The following is a 6,000-nucleotide window of genomic DNA, read 5'->3' as shown; positions in this document are numbered from 1 at the left end:
TTTTACAATACCTCTTTGCATGACATTTGCACATTTAATATCTCATCTGATTCTTCTGGTTCTGGGGCATTTTATCAAGAGGAAACAGAGAATATCAGGTGCATATGGAGAATACATGATACCTGCCTGGCATTGCTCAATGCATTCTGAATATTTAGATTTACTCATGTTTTATTAGCATATAATCATCATCATAATAATGGGTTTCATTGTAACATTTTCATGCACGTTTATAATGTTTCTCCTGTCACTCTCCCACTGACTGAGCACAGTACTGGGAGATGGGCACTATTGTTATCTGTTTTATAGAGGGTAGTATCTATTCTGGTGACACAGCAGAGAATCATATGGAAAGAATTTGAACTCAGGAGGTGGAAATTATATAAAAAGAATTCAAACTCCGGTGGCTGAGCTCTGGAGGCCTGCTCGGAGTTGCTACACATCTGGGACTCAGACCCAGTCCCATTTGACTTCAGATGCTGCACTCAGTTTGTTGAGGACAGGACATGTGTCTGAGTACCCACCATGTCCCGGTACACAGTACTTTCCCTGTATCAATTTATCTAGCCCTCACTATTTGGGGAGGCTGATGTATGTGCTTCCTGAGGTACTCAGGTAAGGTAACTTGGATGGAGTTAGTTTTTCTCACTGTCTTTGGTTTGCAGTGTCACAAGTGAGCACATTTCTGCTGTGCAAAGTCAGCTGAGGTCCCAGGCAGCGGCTTCTGTTTGCTTTGCTGAGCTGTTTGCTCTGTGGGAACAGAACTGAAAGTAGCAATAGTGAGTAGGCTTTTCAGACATTCGGGGACCTCACGGGAGCTCCTGTCACACAGACATGAAGACAGGGGCCCAGCCTTGGAGGGCACTGGCAAAGTCATGTCTTCTCTGTGCTGCCCTGGGATGTCTCCGATTCTCTGGTTCCAGGTAAGTGATGGGTACAAATGATTCCCTGATCAGTTACATGGCAGAGAGCGAAAAAACCACACAATGCTGACCAGCTCTGCCACAAGCCTGTGGGCAGAGGAACATCTCTTGAAGCAATTTGCGTGTGTCTGATAAAATAAAATCAACAACTCCCTCTGAATTATCGTGGACCCAAGTGGCTGGCTTCAACAAAAGTGCCTGTTAAAGAACTGACATGTTTAAATGAATTTTGCCATGCTGAGAAGAATAGGGTACATGTTTTATATTCTGAGTGAAGCTTTGGTCTGGCTCTCTATGCAAAAGAAGGTTTATTATATATGAAAAATGAGCCAGTTCACATGAATGATCCTAATAAATGGCAATGTCTTGCTCTACCCACCCAGCAGAGCAATATATCTAGAGTGAGTGGATCTCTCAAACTCTTTCTTCCTCTCTCTCCCTCTCCTCCTCTCTCACAGATATTTGTTCCCAGGAACTAAATAACTAATTTATTTCATCCAAAATTCCATTCATAGGATGGGAAAGAGCTAAAGAAAGTAATCTTAGTCAGAGCTCAAACTTGGGTTCCAGAGAAAGATGTACAGAACCTTGGCAACCTGACCACCCTCCTTGTGCCTGAGTAGTTCCCACCATGAGATGAGGAAGTGCTCAGGTACCCGAGTGTTCATGAGCACTTGTTGCTGGGGTTATCTCCAGTCCCTCCCAGACCCGCAGCCACTCAGATCCAAATAAACACACAGATGCTTATATTATTTAAACTGTTTGGCCTAATGGCTCAGGCTTCTTGCTAGCTAGATCCTACATCTTAAATTAACCCATTTCTATTAATCTATAAGTTGCCACGTGGCTTGTGGCTTACCAGTACTTTTACATCTCACTTGCTTATCATTGTGACAGCTGGCAGCATCTCCTGACTCAGCCTTACTGTTCCCCAAATTCTCTTCTCTGCTTGTCCTGCCTATACTTCCTGCCTGGCTACTGGCCAATCAGCATTCTATTTGTCAACCAATCAGAGCAACACATTCACAGCATACAGAATGTATCCACAGCCAGCACTGCTATGGGAAGAGAGAGAGGTAAAAGTTTTTTTTGCTCTCCAAATGCTCCCTGATAGTAGCTTTTCAATAGTGTGAGCAGCGCCATGTGCTCCATGGGCCTTCTGTTCTGAGCTATGCATCATGCCAGTCAGCCTCTGTTGAGCACCTTCCCAGGGATCAGGATTGTAAGTTCTCACTCACCAAGTGCTCCAGCACTCACCCTTAGAATTAACATGACCCTCAGCTTGGTGGAGAGACTGACTGTGCTGCTAAGGCTTTCCATGTTTACTTATTGGCACAGAGAACCCTGCAGTGCCCAATGAGTTGTGCCTGGAGGAGAGGGCTCGTACAGCCCTCTCAGAAGCAGCATGTTCCTATACGCAGCCCCTTGTTTATGACAGCATACACAGAGCTGAACAAGACCCCAGACTCATGTTCTCGGGGAGCATGGCAGTGTGTGAGCAAACAGAGACTTGTGAGAGGTGGTGTAGAGACAAATACCACTCAAGGGAGAAAGTGACTAGTTCTCCTGAGCAGGGCTCCTGGCAAGGGGTAAAGGGTGCATCAGGCATAGAAAACTGCATGCACAAAGGCCTGGAGGTATGAGAGAGCCTGGCTTGATCCCAAGGCTCCAGGGACATTTCAGTCTCATTGAGTAGACACCAAGGTGAGAACTGTGAGGAGGAGGAGGAGGAAGAACAAGTAGCTGGGGATGTGAACAATATCCTCCAGGTATAGAAGGTTTGAAGTGAAGGGGTGGCACAATGGGATGTATTTATTGGCAAGTTCTCTTTTAGGTAGGGGCTGGTCCTATGAGGAGGGGGAGTGTCCCCTTGTTCCCACTCTGTGGAAGGACAAACTGATCCCCAGAGGGGGGAAGAGAATGGCTCCCACTCAGTGAGCCTGCAGCCCTTCCCTGACTCCTGGTTGAATATTCTGCTCTCCACCCATGATCTCTACATGCCAGCCCTGAACACAACATGCCTTGGAGTATCAGACACAAAAATCAAAACAGAAATATTCTGTGTAGGAGCAGAAAGTGTTGCAAGCTCCTTCATATCATAAGCTTTGTCATTTCGTTTGCTCAGGTCCCACTGTCACACGGCCTATTGATCACTATTGATTGTCACTGTTACAGGCATTCACACTCGCCCTCACAGTCAATCTACCACTTACAGATGTAGAGAGAAGGAAACTGAGGCTCGAAGACTATGTGACTCCCAAGGCTATTGAATCCATTGTGTGTGTGTGTGTGTGTGTGTGTGTGTGTGTGTGTGTGTGTGTGTGCAGAACTCAAGCATTCTTGCTGTTTTCTGCCTCTCATTAACACACTTCCCAAATCCACCTGACTTGCTAGACACCCAGGATGTTTCTGTAGGACACACATTTGCTGCTCTGAGATATTGTTTTAAATTCCATGTCTGCAACAGCAAATGACAGAGAGAAATGGGAAACCTTTCCCCCAGAAACCACCCCCGCCCCAGCAAAGTGGAAGATGCTGTTTATACAGGGTTGCAGCAGCTGAACAAATTGTGTGTGACAAGAAAGTTGTTGTGTCAGGCCATTTCCACAGAGAGCCAAAATATATTGATGTGGCCCATCCATATAAGCTGAGGGCTGGAAATTTACTGCTGACCTAATCCTGCTGTGCTTGATGGATCCATCTTTATTTTGATCAGAGAAAGAGAATAGGCAACCTGGACCCAGAACAATGTGTCCTAAGGCTGGCAACAAGGTTCTGTGCACCCCAAAGGAAGGCATGTCCTTGCTTGTACTTCCTCAAAAGGGGCATATTTCCAGTGAAGTATAAAAGGCTGCTTATACTAACATTTTTTTTGAAATTGCAAAATGTTGTTAGGATATGAGTGTGACTCAGAGGAATCAATGACATGCAAGAGATGTTCTAGGAGATAACATCCAGATGAAAGCAGCACACTAGGTCCCTTCAGGAATCAATGTGGGTCTGGTTGACGTGGGTGGGCAGAAGCACCCACGTCTGAAAAATGGTGCGCAACAATGCACAAGGTCAAGGCAAAGCACAGGAAGGTGATGCTGCACCCGGCACACATGTGTGAAAGCATTCACAAGACGCTGGACTGACACACAGCATGTCTGTGACAGTTGTTGGCCTCACAAACAGGACTGGGGCTGGTGTGGTACTCAGATGCCCAATCCTGGAGATGCCATTTAGTTAAAGACCATGCAAGTGTGGCGAAAGATTGGCAGGGGGCAATGTGGGTGTGGGACCCTGAGTGATTATTAATTTTCAGTACTTCTCGAGGCAGTTTTATGTTACAGACGAGTTGGGCTTTGCATTCGTGTCTGTTAATTGCATGTCGGGCTTTCATTGTGGCACTTTCATACATGCTCATAATATACTTTGACCATATGCACCCCCTCTATTACTCTTTCTTATCTCCTCTCCCCATATGGAGGCATCTCAGCAGCAGCCAAGCCAGTGGGTTTGTTTCCATAGAAATTCCTCAGGGTGGAAGGTGCACATAGCCGCATGCAAAGGCCTCGGTTGAACCTGCCATTTATGCAGCTCCATGCCATTCTCAAATTGAAGATGTGACTAGACACTAGCCTTTCCTTTAGATTTGCATTGTGTGGCACTAATGAACCACACTTACCCGATGTAATTTACAAACATACTATTTATTCTGCTGATTATTTCATTATATTGCCACCCCCGTAATGGAAATTGGGTGTAAAAATGAGAGATCTGGTGGTTATAACTACTTCTTACAAGTTCCCTCTGTAAGCCATCATCTTGCCCATTAATGGGCTCTCAAATCTCGGAGAGGAAAATAATTGTGACTCTTAATAGCAACTGTGCACGTTACTTATCCACTTGGTCTCCACTGTGGCCCCGAATTGGGGTGATACTTGGGGGAAAAAAAACAGTGTAACTGCTTGGTAGTTGAAATAGGAAGAAGGTACCCTGCAGAGCTGTCAAATACATACTTAGGAGAAGCCAAATCACAGACAGTATTGTTTTGTCAAACCCGAGCAAATTAGTAGATAGGAGCCCATCGGAGGGCCCCTGCTGGTGTGCAGCATCCTGCCTCAGTAACCACTTTCAAGTACCCACCTGTGGTTTCCAGTAGAGTCTTTGACCTTTTGTTAAAGATCCAACTTTACTAGGCAATTGATTTTTGCCAGTCTCTGGGGCAGCCATGGAAATGGAGCTCACAGTAGTTAATATTATCCTCCTTTTAGGACTTTTGCCAAGTGAAAATGTGTCGTTAATGACCTTGTTTGGAGTGACATCCTGTGTGTTTGACAGTGGAAGCTTTGTGATGTTCCTCCTAATGACTTAATCTTAGAGACCAGGATGAAACAGGCCTTGCGGACACTTACTGAGCTGGTGATGGGAAGCGACTGGAGTGGATCCAGGTTGGATCTGCTTCCAGACGTCATGGGGCAAGGGGAGACTGCATACTCAGAGTCAGACAGGCTTAGATCCCAGGGCAACTACATCCCGGGTTCACTGCAGCAGACACGTTGTGTCTCTCTGAGCCATTTCAGCATCTGTCCAGGTGACCACAGTCCATAGCTACCGTCGAGCACATCTGTGGCATGGGATAAAAACATCTAATACAATGCTTAGGTCTGACATCCTAGGCCCTCAGTAAATCTTCATTGTCTTCTTCCTTGTACCTCCTCTTTAGCTTAAGAAGTACAAGTTGCTGGGCGGTGGTGGTGCACGCCTTTAATCCCAGCACTCGGGAGGCAGAGCCAGGTGGATCTCTGTAAGTTCGAGGCCAGCCTGGACTACCAAGTGAGTCCCAGGAAAGGCGCAAAGCTACACAGAGAAACCCTGTCTCGAAAAACCAAAAAAAAAAAAAAAAAGAAGTACAAGTTACAAGGGTGCTTACACTGATATGCATACTCACGGGAAGAGATGAAAAAAATCATAGCACATCTACCATGTTCTAGGTAGGGAAACTGAGGCTCCCACAGTTGAAATAATGAGTTCATTCATTCACTTGGACCAGCTGTGTGCCAGGGACTCAACAAGTAGCCAACTTTACAGT

This window comes from Peromyscus californicus, unplaced genomic scaffold, assembly GCF_007827085.1.
Source record: "Peromyscus californicus insignis strain IS unplaced genomic scaffold, ASM782708v3 Scaffold_5__1_contigs__length_169319896, whole genome shotgun sequence".
NCBI lineage: Eukaryota > Metazoa > Chordata > Mammalia > Rodentia > Cricetidae > Peromyscus > Peromyscus californicus.
This window is presented reverse-complemented; position numbering follows the sequence as displayed.